Raw genomic sequence first — 19,923 nt, 5'->3', positions numbered from 1 at the left:
GTGCACCAATCATTCTATCAAAGTTATCTTTTCTTCTAGTGAAATTGTAAATTATTTTAGCTTGATCCTCATTTTTCCTCTTAAGATCACCGATTCTTGAGTCTAGAGTATTTTACCCTTTTCTTGCAGTTTTTCTTGGTTTTGAGACATTTTGGTATTTTTATTTTTTAGTTCAGAAATATATAAGTCTTTTTCATTATCCATAAAAGTTTTGGACTTTAGATCTTCTAGTTCTTTTATCACCTTCTCATTCTTACTTTCTAGTTTATTGATTTTTAAATCTTTTTCTCTTTCAGCAGGTTTTAGAGATTCCAATTCTTTCATTACACCTTCATTCTTATTTTTCAATGATGTATATCTTTTAGTCATATTAACCAGAATCTTATGCACCTTGAATAGTTCATTTTGAAGTTCTTCATAAGAAGACATACTTTCATCATTGGATTCTTCTGCTGAGTCATCACAAGAATTATTAAAAGATTTGGATGAGGAACCTTATTCTTCATCATTATCCCATGCAATAAAACAATCAACCTCTTGGTCACTTGATTCATTATCTGAACTACTTGTACTCATATTATCCTAAGTAGTTGCTTTCATTGCATTTTTCCTTTTCTCTTTGGAATCTTTCTTAAGTTGTGGAAAATCCGATTTCATATGTCCAACTTTCCTACAATTATAGCATGTTGGAGGTTCAACTTTTTTTTTTTCTTTTTATTGATTTCCTTTTCTTCTTCTTCATCTGATTTTGAGTTCTGGATTTTTCTTGTAAATTTATTCTTCTCTCTAAGAATTTTTGCAAGTTTCTTGGATATGAAGGCTATTTCATTTTTATCCATCTCTTCTTCATCTTCATCATTAGATTTTTCGTTTGATGCTTTAAAAGCAATGGATTCCTAAGCTTTAGATTTTCTACTTATTTCATTCATAATCATCTCCTATGAGTTCATCTAGTGAGGTAGTCTTAAGGTTTCTACCTTTCCTTATGGCTGTAGTTTTTGGTTCCCATATGGGTGGAAGTCCTCCAAGGATTTTTCGTATCATCTCATAGGTAAAATATTTTTTCCCCAAAGCGTTTAATGAGTTTATGAAATGTGTAAACCTAGTGTACATGTTTGTAATTGATTCATCGGGATTCATCCTAAAAGCTTCGTATTCACTAGTCAACATATCAATTCTATTGTTTCTAACATCTACGGTACCTTCATAGGTTGCCTCAAGTTTATCCCAAATTTCCTTTGTTGTTTTACAAGCCATGACTCTATTGAATTCATTAATGTCAGGTGCACAATATAAGGCGTATATAGCACTAGAGTTGACTTGAAGCATTTTATGATCGATTTCAGTCATATCTTTTTCTTCCTTTGGAACCTCTTTTCCATCTACTAGTTTAGTAGGAATTAATTTACTATTTGTGACAAGCTTCCAAGCTTTTCAATCCATAGTTTGAAGATAAATCCTCATTCATTTTTTCCAAAAAGTATAATTAAGTCCACAAAAAATAGGTGGTCTAGTTGAGGATTGACCCTTTCCAAAGGGAGTTACTCCTATATGTGCTATGTAGATCTTTATATAACTACTTTTTAAGATTTGTTATAACTTGACTCTGATACCAATTGAAAGTTAAGGTGTGGCCCCAAGAGAGGGGCTGAATTGGATTATTAAAATTTTCTTTTAACTTTTATTACAAATTTACAACCTTTTGTTAATTTGGTGAACACACAAGTTTGTTTTAACTTCTAATGTTTAGTTAGATTAACCATAACTTAAATATCAACACAACCCAATAATTATCAACAATATCAATTAAATAAACATTAAACCATTCAACCACAATATCTCAATTTTTAGCTTTTACAAGATCTCAAGGTAGAATTTGTTTGTAGCCCTGTGAATATATATTTGTTTCAAGCCTTGTAGTGAATGAAATCGTTTGCACTCTCTCAACTAAGATTTATGCAAATGACTAAACAACGAACTTCCTTTTGAGTTTTCACAAAAGTTTAATCAAACATACCTTCTTAAGTTAAGAGTCTTCTTAATCTCGATTTTTAATTTTCAGCAACCTGCACTTTGCATACACACAACACAATGTATATATATGCTAAAAGTAAAGAGAAGGATAAGAGTGAGACCGAAATTTTTACGAGGTTTGACTTATCCTTAGCCTACGTCCTTGCCTTAGGCCAATACCACCTAAGGTTTCCACTATAGCACTCCTTTTCGGGTGGAGTAAACCTTTACAAATCCCTTCTTAAGGGTAGAGCCCCTTCTCCAAGCAATACCCCACGCTTGGTCACTCCTTCAATAGGTTAGAGCAATGCCTCTCCAAGTGATACCCCACACTCGGTACAACGATCCAACAACTTGGACCATCAAAGAAACTACAAGACAAGAACACATTCTTTGTGTACAAGAGATGCTCTCACATAGAGCTGGTTAGCATACTTGAAATCACTAATATACTTCAAAGTAAATATAAATATGGAATGAAATTAAAGATTAAAAGAATTTATCACCGGGATCTTCTTTCTTTGATTGAAAGATTCAGAATTTTTGGTTAATTTCAGTGATTGAATCTCAGCAATACTCAGTAGCAAAACTTCAGCAAGGATGTGTGCAAGAGAGCCTTTGAAGATTGAAAGCAATGAGAGCTTGATTGTTGATTTTTAATTCTTGGTGTGGAGTGATTTGCTAAAACATGTATTTATAGGCTTATAAAGGTATTTTCGTGTTACCCAAGATTACTTGGAGTATTTCCCAACTTAAGTTTGAATTTTAAAACATTTAAAAATTATAACCGTTAACAGTGTTCAGTAGACTGAAGTATCAGGTTTAGTTTTCTGAAGTTCTTTAAAACATTGAAAACTAACTAGAAATAGGGTCCGTTGACTGAGCTGACTTGGTTTAGTCTTTTGAGGCTATGCTGCCTCTTCAAGATTTCGTTAGGAAATTCTTCAGTAGATTGAACTTAATCTTCGGTCTTCTGAGGAAATTCTCTAGTATTCTGAGGATAAACTTCAGTCGTCTGGGTAGTTAAAATTCTGGTTTTTCAGTTTTAGTTTTCAAAAACTCTTTGCTCTCTTACTTTGATTTCTTATAAAAACTTTTTCTGGGGTTTAAAATCTCTAAGTCACAATAACCCCTAAAGAGCTCCAACATATTTCAATGTGATATTTCAATATGAAGTACTTACATCATTTGTCTTAAAGCCTAAAATACTCTAAGCTTGAAGTCTTCCATGGTTTTTTTTCTTTGGATCCCCTTTGACTTGAGCTTGGGTCAGCTTTAGATTTCCACAAACTCTACTCATCTTGGTGTTGCTTGAGCTACCTTTGAATCACTTTAAATATGAATATGGCTTTTAGTGATCTTTGAACTCTCATTGCTTATTCTTTAAACTTCATTTGATCATCTTTCTTTGGAGTATAAGCTTTCAATGATCATTGTAAGCACTTGACATTGTATTCACGTACTTGAGTCTTAAATTATCATCACTTAACCAAATATGTCAAGTTCCTCTGATTTGTTATCATCAAAACAAGATTTTAAGCCTTGTAAGACCAACATGGATGTATAGAGTGCATTTCTAAATGGTTATATTAATGAAAAAGTATATGTAGAACAACCTCTTGGATTTGAGGACATAAAACAACCAGATCTTCTGTTTAGATTTACTAAAGCATTATATGGAATAAAACAAGCTCCTAGAGATTGGTATGAAAGATTAAGCAGATTCTTACTAGATAATAGCTTCTAAAGAGGAAAGGTAGATAGCACTTTATTCATTAAAACCAAAAACGAAGACATGCTTATAATTAAAATCTATGTTGATGATATCATATTTGGTGCTACAAATGATGAATTATGCAAGGAATTTGCAAAGTGCATGCAAAATGAGTTTGAGATGAGTATGATGGGAGAATTAAATTACTTCCTAGGTTTACAAATTAAGCAAGCTAAAGATGGAACATTCATTAATCAATCAAAATACACAAGAGATATGCTTAAAAAGTTTGATTTGGAAGGAAGTAAACCCATAGGAACTCCCATGAGTACTTCAATAAGCCTTGATAAAGATGAAAAGGGAAAACTAGTTGATATGAAATATTATCGAGGTATGATAGGAAGCTTATTATACTTAACAACTAGTAGGTCCGATATAATGTTTAGTGTGTGCATGTGTGCACGATTTCAATTAGCATCTAAAGAATCTCATCAAGTAGCTGTGAAAAATAATCCTAAGATACTTGGTAGGAACAATTGATCTAGGTCTTTAGTACCCAAAGGACACCGGATTCGAAATGATTAGTTACTCGGATGCTGATTATGCAAGATATAAAATTGATAGAAAAAGCACAAGTGGTACATGTCACTTCCTAGGATGATCATTAGTATCTTGGTTTTTTAAGAAACAAAACTCCGTAGCCTTATCAACCGTTGAAGCTAAATATGTAGCAGCCGGGAGTTGTTGTGCACAAACTTTGTATATGAAATAACAATTAAAAGACTTTAATCTAGAATATACAACTATTCCAATCAAGAGTGATAACACAAGTGCAATAAGTAAATCTAAAAATCCTATATCACATTCAAGAACTAAACACATTGACATAAAACATCACTTTCTAAGAGATCATATTCAAAAATAAGACATCCTACTTGAATTTATAAACACAAATGACCAATGGGTGGATATCTTTACAAAACCTCTCTCCGAAGAAAGATTCATATCCATTATAAGAGGACTCAGATTGTTACATCGCAGGGAAGTAATTTAGAAAAGTTTTAGGATAAGTGTAGACACCCTATTTTTGCCATAACCAAATAGAACAAGGGGTCCCCTCTTATTATTTTCATTATTATTATTATTACCTTATTTTTATTATTATTATTTTATTATTATTATTATTATTATTATTATTATTATTATTATTATTATTATTATTATTACTTTCTTATCATCATTTTTATTTATTACCAGTAGTATTATTAGTATTACTTTACTATTATTATTTTGAATATATTTATTATTATTATTATTATTATTATTTTTTATTTATTATTATTATAACTATATTACTATCATCATCATCATCATCATTATTATTATTATTATTATTATTATTATTATTATTATTATTATTATTATTATTATTATTATTCCTATTAGTTTGGTATTATTATTATTATTATTATTATTATTATTATTTTATTATTGTCATTATTTTTAGTATTTTTTCCTATTACTATTAGTATTATTATTATTATTAGTATTATTATTATTATTATTATTTTACTAATAGTATCTTTATTATTTTTATTTTTACTATAATTATTTATTATTAGTATTATTATTATTATTATTATTACCTTATTGATCCTTATATTATTATTATTATAATAATTATTATTATTACTATTTTCATTATTACCATAATAGTAAAAGCAAAAAAAGAAAAGAAAAAGAAAAAGAAAATAAAAAAGGAAGGTTTTTTTTTTTAGGGTTTTCAGAATTTTTTTTTTATATAAGGGGGCGCGCGGAGAGGACAAAAAAAAAGCCCTAACTCTCATCCTCATCTCTCCCTCACGCATCTCTCCCGCGGCAACGCCTTCTTCCCAGTCTGACCGCCTCACCTGCAACCACCACCCTCTATCTCACTTATTCTATTCGCCACACAGTAGCTCCGTCATCATACTTCCGTCACCACACCACTGCACCCCATCAACTCCAGTGGCCTCCCACGGCCAAGCCAGCAACCGAGCACCAACGTACGCCCACCAACCTCCAACACCAGCCTCTCATACGCCATCATGAGCACCGCGGCACGCAGAAGACTTAGTAGTGGTTGTAGGAGCAACAACCCAGCAGTTCCTTCATCGTCCTCGTTGCCGTCGTTCATATCCCTCACCGTCGCTGTCGTCCCCACCGTTCGTTTCTGCTGTCAGACCAGATCTGGTCATTCCCGCAGTTCGCCATCATCTCCGTCTACATCTCTACCACCATAGCTGCCGTGTATTTGTGGCCGGGAGGTTTGTTGTCGCTCCGATAACTCTCTCAGTTCCGGCCACTCTCCACATCCTGTAACCCAGCACGGCGTCACTGTCGCCGTTACTCCCACTAGCCATCGCGAGCACCAACAGCGGCCACCAACCCCAGTTCTCCGGCCTTATCCCGCCTCTGCAAGTACCTCCACTGTAAGTACCTCCCTACCTCTGCTGTATATACATGCGCACACACACACATGTACAGAACACACACACACACATGCCATTTTATTTTATTTTCGTCATTTTGCGTTATTTTATTTTTATTTATTTCTCTTCTGGTTTTGGTCATTACTAATATCTAATATTCAGTTTTTTATTTTATTTTATTTTTATTTATTTATGCAGGTATGTATAATATGTATTCTTAGGTTTCGGGTTGTTATCTTGTTATGGTTCTTATGTGTAAGATATTTTTTATTTTATTCATGCTTATATTGTATGTTAACTTTATATTATTTTATTAGTATTTTAGAATTTTGGTCATGTTATATATCATGTTAGGATTTTTAGTAGATTAGTTGTAGTATATGTGGTATTTTAGAACTATAGTTGTATGTGTATTTAGTATTCTAGAATGTTAGTCATATTAGGTATTTAACAACTTAGGATTTATAAGTAACATCATACATCTAATTTAGTATTTTAGGTAACTTTTAATATAGCATTTTGAGTAATACTATATATTTATTATTATGATATTTTTAGTATGTTAATATATAAGGTATTATTTATTATGGTAAGTTTAATATTTTAGGTAATATAATATATTTGGTGTTTTGGTATCATGCTATTATATTATATGTTTAGTATATATAGTGTTATAGTAATTTATTACGTATTAAAGTATTTGTGGATATTTATTATTATTATCGTGATTATGTGTATTATGGTATGTTTGAGTATTTTTGTTTATAACGTACATGTAGTATTTTAATATTATGGTATGTTCATTATCTTAGTCTATATTATATGTTTTATATTCTACTATTATTGGTATGTTGGATATTTTAGCTTGTATTATATATGTTGATTAGTATGTATTGTGGTATCCTAATATTCTAGTTTATTACTATTTTTTTTATCTTTATTATTATGTTTAAATTATTATATCTATTATCCAAAACCTTCCAAACTAGTACTTTCATACTTAGGAAAATCCATAAAATTTATAAAATTTGGGATTGTATTTTATAAAGTATTTTTTTTTTATCCCTATGATTTTAATGCTAGGGTATTAGCCTTCGGGCTTCACGTACCCTTAGTTCCGAGAGAATATGTAAATATTTATATTTTACATATATTTTTGTATTATTTACTCACTTATTTATTTATGTATTTATTCACTTTGTACGTGTATTAATAAATTTACTAGAGGAGTAATTTTAAAGACTTACTAGATTAACTTAGGGATAATTCCAAATTAGTTAGGTATCGTTCGTAAGAACGGGCGTGTAGGGGGTGTTCGTACCTTCCCCTCGTGTAACCGAACTCCCGACCCCAACTTTAGTAACGTAGACCGATTCTACCCCTAACGAGGTAGTAATCACGTGTTCTAACCACACTAAAGGTTAGTGGCGATTCCGACATTCCTTGTTTTTTCGAAAATATTAAAATCGATTTTTAATTTCGCCACCCGGGGCACACGCGCTCCCGGGACGTCGCGACAATAAGCATAGAAAGAATTTTTACAAATTTACATACTTTAGACGACTAAGCTTGGAAGCTTAGATGACTGAACACTGTAGCCTGAAGGCTCAAATGACTGAGTCACAGTCGATTGAAGTACTATTGTTTGTTCAGATTCCTATTTTGTAAATCTTCAGACGATTGAACTTAATCTTCAATCTACTGAAGTCGTGGGATCTATATTTAACACGCAAAAACCCTAACTTCAGACTTCTAGACACTGTTCCATCTCTTATCTGAGGTACCCACTCTTCGTTTCCTTCAATCCTCACCAAATATCTTTTGAATCCAAGCCTCCCAACACGATTATACTTCCTTACCTACAGATTCTAGGGTTTCACAGCTGGTGTTTGTTTGCTCTCTGACCTTCAATATGCCTCGTACTAAGATGATAGCAAACCAAGGTACTGGCAGAGACGATAACAACATTGAGAGATGGCTAGTCACACCTCCATCCAAGCTTCGTTATCGTTTTACTCTCTGTTCTACAGATCCTATTCTTGGTAAGGTGATCGACACCACCTTCGTTGATATAGAATTTCCTGAAATACTACCCATGTTTAGGAATATAGATTGGAAGAACTTTGTGGTTTACCAAGCCAAAGGCATGTTCCCAAATCTTATCAAAACCTTTTATGTCAACATGATTCATGGAGACGATGTTTTAACTATAGAGGTTAGAGGCAAGAAAATTGTTTGAACTCCTCAACTTTTAGCTCCCATTATGCATATCACTCCAGGAGAATTCGATTGTCCCGCTTTTGCTCAATCCTGGATTTTAGAGCAAGACTTCACACCTGAAGCATTTTTGCCTTTGATTACATAAAATGAACCCTGTAGACACCTCATTTTTACCCAGGCCCAATATTTTTATTATTATTATTATTATTATTATTATTATTTTATTATTATTATTAGTATTTTTTCTTATTATTATTTTCATTAGTCTTACTATTATTATTATTATTATTATTATTATTATTATTATATTTATTATTATTATTTTTCATTAGTGTTATTATTATTACTTTTATTTATTATTATTAATATTAATATTATTATTATTATTATTATCAATTTTCATTAGTCTTATTATTATTATTATTATTATTATTATTGTTGTTGTTGTTGTTGTTGTTGTTGTTATTTTGCTATTATTATTATTATTAATTTTATTACTATTATTATTATTATTTTTTATTATTATTATTCTTCTTATTATTATTATTATTATTATTATTATTTTCACTATTATGACCATTATTAATTATTTATCATTATTATTTTTAGTATTTTTTTTTATTATTTACATTATTATTTTTATTATGATAATTATCATTATTTTAGATATTACTTTATTATTATAGTATTATTTTTATTACTTTACTATTATTTTGCTTATTTTTATTTTTCTTGATTATTATTATTGTTATTATTTATTATTTTTATCATTAATATTATTTATTTATTTATTATTATTAGTATTTTTATCTTTATTATTATTATTATTATTAGTATTATTACTATTTTGTTATTATTATTATTATTATTATTTCGCTCGTTATTATTACTATTTTTTATTATTATTATTATTATTATTATTATTATTATTATTATTTAGGGCTTGGTGTAGGGTTTTGGTTAGAAGCCTATATATAGGCTCTTATACACACAGCCGGAGGGGGAGCGCGGAGACACCAAAAAAAAAAAACATCTTCTTCTTCTCTAGCCGTTCTCTCCTCCTTCCGGCCACCTTCCAGACCCTGCACCAACCTCACCATCCTCTCCCTCAACCTCCCACGACCAGCCACCTGAAGAATCCCCGGAGACCCTCTGTAGCTCCCCACTCGCTGTCGTCGCTGTAACGCCACACCAGCACGGCCTTGAACCATGCTGCCATCTCCGGCCACCCCCAGCCTTCACCTGCTCACAGCTGCAACCACTATCACGCCGGCACGAAACAGAGCCACCCAAACATCCAGCCTACCATGACCTCACCGGCGAGCCCTTGTAGCAGTTGAAGCTCCAACCATCTTCCGCGGTGGCACTCCAGCAATCCGGCAAAACCGCAGCAAGTAGCCGCCCTTGCTCCAACCAGTACCACACTGCACACACACACAGAAACGCACACACACAGCGCACACACACAGCAACACACACACACAGCACACACACACTACACACACTGCACACACACACACAGTAAAACACACACGTTCACCTGTTTTTTTATTTATTTATTTATTTTCCTTTCTTTATTTTTCTTTTTCTTTCCTGTTTGGTTTATTTCTTGGTTTTGACATATTCTAATATTTGGGTTTCATTGTAAATGCAGGTGGCATGCTTAGGTTGTATATATATTAAATGAGTACCATTCGTTTTATAGGTTTTTTTTATTTATTTAATGTTCATGGTAATTTTTTTTTTCTTGTTTTTTGTTGTATTTGTTCTATAGGTTAATTGTTTTATTATTATTGTTGTGAAGTTTTTTTTATAGTTGGATTTTGTCTTAATATTTAAAGTTTAACCTTTTGTATTTATTGAATTATTATTATTGTAGGATCCTTAATGTTATAATACGTGGTCATATGTTTTATTCATGTTGTAGGTTTTTATAATTGTTATAGTTATTTTAAATATTCGGTTTTCATGTTTGGGGGTTATTTTTGTTTACTGTTGTGTGTTCAATGTTTGTGCATTTAGGGTAGTTTTTATTTAATTTCATTGTTGTACTTATTTATTTAACATTCATGTTTGATAATTGATATTCATGTTTCTATCTTTTGTAGTATTTATGATTATATTTGTAGAATTTTCTTGTTAAACTTTTATTGTAATAGGATTTTTAATATTTGTTAGTTAGTATCCATGTTTGTATTTTGGCTATACGTATTATTTAATAATCATTGTTGTTATCGCAGAATTGTTATGGTTAAAATATGTTTTAAAATTTAAGTTTATATTTTTGTTGTATTTAGTGTCCGTATTAGGTTTCATACTAATTTTTTAGGGTTTCCTCATTTTGATTCATAGTGTTCCCATCTCATCTTACATTGATTTCCATAATTCGATGTGTAAATTATTTCCTTAGTTTTGGTAATATTGTTTCCGTATGTATTAAGTGTATCACTGATTGCGTGTTCATATTAAGGTAAATGTCTTTTAGTTAAAATATGCGTATTACTTTTATTATTATTTTAATAATAATAATAATAATAATAATATTATTATTATTATTATTACCATTGTTATTATTATTATTATTGTACTACTTACTATTACTGTTAATATTACTATTATCATTATTATTACTATTAGTATTTATTATTATTATTTTTATTATTATCATTTTTAGTATTGTTATCATTTTGGTATTAACTATTATTGTTATTAACATTAGTATTGTTATCACTATTATTATTAATATTATCATTATTATCAGCATTAGTATTATTACTATTACTAATATTTTTATTTTTATTTTTATTTTTATTTATTTATGTATTTATTTTTTGTTATTTGGTCTTATATGTACTAGAATATTTATTTTTATTAAAATATTTTTGATTTTTTTCCCTATGATTTTATTGCGGGGGTATGAGCTTTTGGGCATCACGTACCCTAAGCTCTGAGGGAATATATGTATATATTTATTTATTTATTTATTTTCCCTATGTATTTATAAACTCATAAAAAGGAGTAATTTAAAAACTTATTAGATTAACTTAGGGATAATTTCTAATTAATTAGGTAGCGTTCGTAAGAACGGGCGCGTAGGGGGTGCTCGTACCTTCCCCTCGCGTAACTGAACTCCCGAGCCTAACTCTGGTAATGTAGACCTATTTTACCCCTAACGGGATAGTTATCACGTGTTCTAACCACACTAAAGGTTAGTGGCGACTCCTACACCATATTTTTCCTGAAAATATTAAAATTGATTTTTTAATTTCGCCGCCCGGGGCACACGCGCTCCCGGGACGTCGCGACAGCCTGGCGACTCCGCTGGGGACCTAGAGAGTCGAGCCATTAATTAATTAAAAATTATCCCAAGTTCTAATTTGATAAATCTTTTAATTACTCCATATTTTGTAAATATTATAATTTGTAAATAACTTTACTTAATTGTAAATATTTTACTTCCATAAATTGTAAATAACCTCAATTAATTAAAAATATTTTGTTTCCTAATTTGTTGAGCATTAATTGTAGATATTTTGTTTCTAAATATTCTGAATAAGCATATTAATTGTGGATATTGTGAATAAGCATACTTTGTATACTAATCGTAAATATTTTGTTTCCTTGTTTTTTGTTTCCAAATTTTTTAGAATCAACATGTTAATAGCAGATAATATGTTTCCATATCTTGTGAATAAATACATTAATGGTAGATATCTTACTTCCATATTCTTTATAGCATGTGAATAAATGTGGGGATAGCGGGATTAGGTTAAATTTAAATTCACACACTTTCACGCTCTATACCCGAGCTTTCCTTACTAGGATTAGATAGGAGTGTAATAGCGTTTGTCCCCACGTGGCAGGGCTTGTGGGGACCCGCGAACCACTCCACTCAGTTTAAACTTTGTCCAAACCCTTTTTGGGTGAGGATGGAGGTTAGATTGGGAACCTTTGTATATAGGGATTAGAGCTTACCCACACATACTTGTCTATAGTCTTCCCTAACTAGGATAGAGCCATGAAGGACCCTATATATACGTACCTACCCTGGGTTGGGACAGGAGCCACATTCTTCTCCATGTATAGTGTGTTGTATATATGATATGAGATACTTTGTATTATATGATACATTTGACATCCATTTTAGATATACATACTACTTAGTCAGTATTCAGAAAAAGTCCAATAATGAGACCAAGGCCCATCCTTTCAAAAAAATGAAGCACTTGGCCCAAGTATTTTAAAATATGGGTCGGCCCAACCCTTTTCAAATAACTCGGGCCCAATTTTTTGAGAAATAACAAGTATAGGCCCAACCCTTTCCTAAGTAAAAATTCGGCCCAGACCTAATTTTCCAAAAGGGGTAAAACCCAATTTTCAAAAATGGTCTTTGGCCCTAATACCCTAAAAATTCGGGCCAATATTTTCTAAACAATCCAAGCTCAAATCCTTTTAAAACTAGGGCCTGATCCCATCATGAAATATATTGAAGCCCATATTAAAATATACTTGAGGCCCAAGTGCACATTAAAGTCCACAAGCCCGTATTGAACAAATCCAGTGGGTTGACCAACCTGAGTCAACCCCAACCTCAGACCATAATTTGACCCCTCATAGAATCTGAGGTACATGGACCGTCATCAAGGAAAAGAATGATTGAGGGAAGAATTGAATTGAAATTGTGGCCCATCAATGATTATCCTAAAATCTCTCATTAGTGGGATTTTTCCTAGAATGCTGACAAAGTAGTTAGTTAGGTTACATTGCATCTCTGCATTCATGCATAATTTCACACATAATCATGCACGATAGGTCACATGCATGGTCATATCTCTATTTATATGGGTAATTGCACTAGTTACATCCATGCACAAACATTCATTGCATCCATGCATTTAGGCATAATTCCACACATAATCATGCACGATAGGTCACATGCATGGTCATATCCCTATTTGTATGTGTAATTGTACTAGGTACATCCATGCACAAACATTCATTGCATCCATGCATTCATGCATAATTTCACACATAATCATGCACGATAGGTCACATGCATGGTCATATCTCTATTTGTATGTGTAATTGCACTAGGTACATCCATGCACAAACATTCATTGCATCCATGCATTCATGCGTAATTTCACACATAATCATGCACGATAGGTCACATGCATGTTCATGTCTCTATTTGTATGTGTAATTGCACTAGTTACATCCATACACCGACATTTATTACATCTCATGGACATGCATTAGATACTCACACATTCATGCCTTACATAATCATGCATTCACGATTCTAAAAAGGGAAAGTTTTGGTTTGTAGTGCCTAGCCACAGAATTTGTCTGAGCAAGCAACATTGAGTCTGTCACGCATCAATACAATACCAGGAGAAGGGCAAAAGAAATGAGTGAACAATTGGAAGGTAGAGTCCTGGGCATAGAACAAGGACAAGAAGAATTGGTTGAAAAAATGAGCAAAATTATGGAATTGTTGATGAACAAGGGAAAAGCAGTATAGAATGATCCGGAGACGGATATAGGCCCCACTCATCCTCCAGGGTTTACCCCAGTTCACGGACAAACGTCAGCTCCACTACCTGGCATCATGGAGGGTTCGATGCCAAGTATACCCCCGTTCATTCCTAATGTACAAGCACAGGGGTTTCCAGTAGTGGGGACTCCCCCATTAGTAGCTTCTGATCTGGGGATAAATAGATCTGAGTCTGAGCGTCGTTGTGACGTATTAGAGGAGCGCTTGAAAGCAATTGAAGGGTATAATACATTTGACTCCGTTGATCCTAATGATTTTTGCCTGATGCCAAAGGTCGCTCTGCCGCCAAAATTCAAGATGCTGGATTTCGAAAAATTTGATGGAACCCACTGTCCTCGAACCCACCTACGTCTGTATTGCCAAAAAATGACTGCACACACCGATGATGAGAGGTTGATGATGCATTGCTTTCAAGATAGTTTGACTGGAGCAGCTATTAGATGGTACATCCAGCAGGATCGAGCTCGAATCCGTACTTGGAAAGATCTGGCAAATTCATTTATAACTCAGTACCGCCATGTGATAGAGATGGCACCTGATCGTATAACCCTGCAAAGCATGCCAATGAAACCTAATGAAACATTCAGAGAATATGCATATAGATGGAGGGACATGTCCATCCAAGTGAGCCCTCCAGTGGAAGATAGGGAGGCTATCTCTCTATTCGTGAATACATTGAAAGATCCCTACTTTGGGCATCTCTTAGGGGCAACCCCCCATGACTTCATGGACATTGTTTCTACCGGAGAGAGAATCGAAACAGCGATCAAAGTCGGAAAAGCCAGAAGTAGTGGTGAAGAAACTGGTTCAGACAAGAAATGGGCAAATAGGAAGAAGGATGATGAAACTCATATGATTCAAGGGCGACAATACCAAAGAGGTCATAACCAAGGTTTTAGAAGAAATATTGTTAACCAGATAGCGCATACAGGCACAGGGTCTCAGTTTGTTCCCTATGGGCCTACGCTCACACAGAAAAATGTTCAAACACAGAGATATGGTCCTAATAGGGTGCAACCAATTCCCATGTCCTATTCAGAATTGCTCCCCCAATTGCTCGAAAGAAGGCTCATTTCAACAATCCCTGGAGTAGCCGTACGACACCCCCTACCACAATGGTATGACCCGGATGCTAAGTGCGCATATCACTCCAATTCTCCAGGTCACACCGTTGACCGCTGTTGGACATTTAAACACAAGGTACAGTCATTGAGGGATGCCGGTTGGTTGGTCTTTGATGATAAACAGCCAGGAATCCAGAGTGATCCCCTACCCAATCACGGGGAAAGAAATGGTTAATATGTTATAGGAGCCAAGGTCAGGCAAAAGAATCTGTCAAGTTATGGATCCTAGAGTTCTCGTAAGGAGCCCAAAAGGAGCAAAAGTACACAAGGGGCAAGTTTTTGATTATCTAGTTTGTTTCATGTGATGATGTCATTTTATTTCCCTATCTTCTAGCAGTCTGTCGACACTATTGTCTCGGACAATTTTCCTTTCATCAATAAATTGAATTATGCATTTTCTCATATCACTTGTGTCTTGAGTTCAGTTGACCAAAAATTTGTTTGCTGATGTTTCGTGTAAAGACAAGGAAAATAATAATACCAATGTTCATAAGCCAGAAAGTGATGTTAATTTTGAAAACCAAACATGAGAGGTGGAATCAGAAGAAGATAAAACAATTTTCCTCACCCTATGAAGACAGATGTTGTGAAGAAATAAAGAATCTCGAAGGAATTCAGTAAAATATATGTGTTGTGCCAAGAATTTCAAGTCAATTCACTATTCATGTTTTGATCAAATGATAGATGGCCATCTTTGGCCGACCAGTTATCCCTAAAAAGAACCAAATATTGATTTACCATTTGTTAACCAAGTTGAGCCTGGATGTTAAACCAATCTTTTCTTAAAAGTCAGTTCACCAAAAAGTTAACCTGGGTTGGGTCTCCTAGCATTTGGCAAGTCATATGAGACAACAATGGGCTACCAAAATGATGGCAGGCCATTTTTCTGCTACCCAAAAGAAATTCAAAGAAGAAATCTCTTGCAAGCCCTTTTGAGCCTGAAAAATTTATTTATTGATTAACCCGTCAAAGGATCACACCCCACACTGGGGCAGTTTAAAAGAAATCAGTCCCAAATGAAGTCCAAACAAAAATGACAAAATCCTTTCATAGAGAAAAACAAAAGAGAGCAGTAAAAGCAAAGGGAAAGAGAAAGAAGAAAAGAGAAAGAAAATAAGGGACACACTGCGCATGTGATCCTTGACCTAATTACCCTTGATGAAAATGATGATTTTGAGCCCTATTTAACTCTTTCTTTCTTTAACCCATACCCATAGCCTATATTACAGTCCAAATGAAAGTCCTGACCAGATTGGTATACATTGTTGTCTCTAATGATTTGTCAGACTTAATGTTGGGTCTGAACTACGTAATGACCTGATCCTGAAAAGGTACGTAGGCAGCTTGTTTAAATAACAAGTTCGGTCAACATCTTGCAAAATGTCTCAACTTGAACTGGGGGTGTAAAACATTATGTGGGGTGGTATTATTGAGCCTTAGTTTCCCTTTTATTCTGAAAACCTGTATCCCTCAGCCTACGTTTCGTCCCGAGTCTTAAAGACCATCTTGAGATCAAAACATGAGTTGAACTTGACTAAACTAAAGGCAACGTGTGAAATTTCTAATGGTTTCACAGCAGGATGAAATAAAAGAAGAGAGGTGGCTATCAACAAAGCTGGGACAGTCGAAGAAAAGATCAGTCATTCAGTTTGGTAAATTAACATCAATATCATATGACTTTTGAATACTGGTATGAATTTTTCTTGTAATAGCATTGGAACATGGTAAAACATCTATTTTTGGGTGGTTGACCTTTTGATTTCACAAGTTGGTGTCATAATTGCATAATCATTCCTCATTTCAATGGGATGGATAGTCAAAGAGTTTCAAAACCACTAGTGTGCTTCTTATAGAGGAGGTCCTCGTTGAGGAAATACGATGCACATAGAATCAGTTAATTTAACTGGGACAAATGTCATGTCAGGCTTTAGAGATCTGCTTATTCAAGAAAAATCTACCAACCAGGCCAAGATCAATGGCAGATAAACTCATCTAGGGCAAGTTTCGATTTGAGTTTCAGTGGGACTTATTCAAGCACCTTCTTATCAGATTAGATGAATAGGAAAATAGGGCCAAGAGCTGTTATAAATCCATTCAACTGGATAGATTCTGTGATGGAGTTTCATTTGAGCCAAGTTGACCACCTCCATTAAGAAAATTGGGCCAAGATCAGTTATGAATCCATTTAGCTGGGGCAAGTTTCGAGGGAACCAGGTCAGAGGTAACACAGTCACGATTGGAGATTGATCCATTGATTATAGGCATATTGGAAAAAGAAAGTTCATACATCGTCATGCATTTCATGCATTACACAGAAAAATGCATACATATTATATCATGCAACATGCTTGCATATCCCCATGTTCCAGTGTCATATCAAATACCTTGCATGCATGTATCCCCATATAATATCATTCATTCACACCTGTCTTGTCATCCTTGGCTAAGCAATCCATGTTTCATCTAAAAAACAAAAAGAAAAGGAAGAAGAAGAAAAAGGGGTTGGGGCAACTGGCCTAGGTACCAATCGATCCATCTACCCTGAGACTGGGGCAACTGGCCCAGGTCTTATTCAAGTCTTTCACTTCCAAACTGGGGCAATCGACCCTAGTCTAAATTTTAGCATTCATTTGAAGCTAGGGCATCTGCCTTCAGGACCAAATTCGGTCGCATGACTCTTGGGATCCTATACCCGAGTATTCATCATCAATTCAAAATTTCATTCGGCTCTTGGTATCCTATACCTGAGCATTCATCATCATCTCAAAATTTCATCTGGCTCTCGGTATCCTATACCTGAGTATTCATCATCAATTCAAAAATTCATCTGGCTCTCGGGATCTTATACTCGAGCATTCATCATCAAAATTTCATCGCTCTCGGTATCCTATACCTGAGCATTCATCTTCAATTCGAAACTTCATCTTGCTCTCAGGATCCTATACCTGAGCATTCATCATCAATTCAAAATTTCATCTGGCTCTTGGTATCCTATACCTGAGCATTCATCATCATCTCAAAATTTCATCTGGCTCTCGGTATCCTATACCTGAGTATTCATCATCAATTCAAAAATTCATCTGGCTCTTGGGATCCTATACTCGAGCATTCATCATCAAAATTTCATCGCTCTCGGTATCCTATACCTGAGCATTCATCTTCAATTCGAAACTTCATCTTGCTCTCGGGATCCTATACCTGAGCATTCATCATCAATTCAAAATTTCATCTGGCTCTTGGTATCCTATACCTGAGCATTCATCATCATCTCAAAATTTCATCTGGCTCTCGGTATCCTATACCTGAGTATTCATCATCAATTAAAAAATTCATCTGGCTTTCGGGATCCTATACTCGAGCATTCATCATCAAAATTTCATCGCTCTCGGTATCCTATACCTGAGCATTCATCTTCAATTCAAAACTTCATCTTGCTCTCGGGATCCTATACCTGAGCATTCATCATCAATTCAAAAATTCACCTTGCGAACCGGGATTCTACACCCTAGTCATCATCAACCATCAGTCCAAAATTCCCATCAAATAGTCATCAGACTCTTAGAATCCTACATCTGAGAAGTTCTTGAGATCCTACACTCGAGCAATTAGCAGACTCTCAGAATCCTACATCTGAGAAGTCCTTGAGATCCTACACTCGAGCAATCAACAAACTCTCAAAATCCTACATCTGAGAAGTCCTCGAGATCCTACACTCGAACAATCAGGAGACTCTCGGAATCCTACATCTGAGAAGTACTCGAGATCCTACACTCGAGCAATCAATAGACTCTTAGAATCCTACATCTAAGAAGGCCTCGAGATCCTACACTCGAGCGATCAGGAGACTCTCAGAATCCTACATCTGAGAAGCCCTCGAGATCCTACACTCGAGTAATCAACAGACTCTCAGAATCCTACATTTGAGAAGTCCTCGAGATCCTACACTCGAGCAATCAACAAACTCTCAGAATCCTACATCTGAGAAGTCCTCGAGATCCTACACTCGAGGAATTAGCAAACTCTCGGAATCCAACATCTGAGAAGTCCTCGAGATCCTACACTCGAGCAATCAACAAACTCTCGGAATCCTACATCTGAGAAGTCCTCGAGATCCTACACTCGAGCAATCAGGAGACTCTCGGAATCCTACATCTGAGAAGCCCTCGAGATCTTACACTCGAGTAATCAACAGACTCTTAGAATCCTATATCTAAGAAAACCTCGAGATCCTACACTCAAGCAATTGGCAAACTCTTAGAATCCTACATATGAGAAGTCCTCGAGATCCTATACTCGAGCAATCAAAAAATTCTCAGAATCCTACATCTGAGAAAGGCCTCGAGATCCTACACTCGAGCAATCAGGAGACTCTCAGAATCCTACATCTGAGAAGCCCTCGAGATCCTACACTCGAGCAATCAACAGACTCTTAGAATCCTACATCTGAGAAGTCCTCGAGATCCTACACTCAAGCAATCAAGAGACTCTTAGAATCCTACATCTGGGAAGTTCTCGAGATCCTACACTCGAGCAATCAGGAGACTCTCGGAATCCTATATCTGAGAAGTCCTCGAGATCCTACACTCGAGCAATCAGGAGACTCTCAGAATCCTACATCTAAGAAGTCCTCGAGATCTTACACTCGAGTAATCAACAGACTCTTAGAATCCTACATCTAAGAAATCCTCGAGATCCTACACTTTGGGTAGCCCTTGAGATCCTACACTCGACGCAAGCCATTCTCATGTGCTCTCAAGCATACATGCAAATCGGTATTCACAAATCATTTTGGTCTCTTTTGTTACATTGGTCTCAGTCCAAAAT

Source organism: Malania oleifera, chromosome 6 (genome assembly GCF_029873635.1).
Source record: "Malania oleifera isolate guangnan ecotype guangnan chromosome 6, ASM2987363v1, whole genome shotgun sequence".
Taxonomy (NCBI): Eukaryota; Viridiplantae; Streptophyta; class Magnoliopsida; order Santalales; family Ximeniaceae; genus Malania; species Malania oleifera.
The sequence above is the reverse complement of the archived record's forward strand: the minus strand, read 5'-3'. Positions refer to the sequence as shown.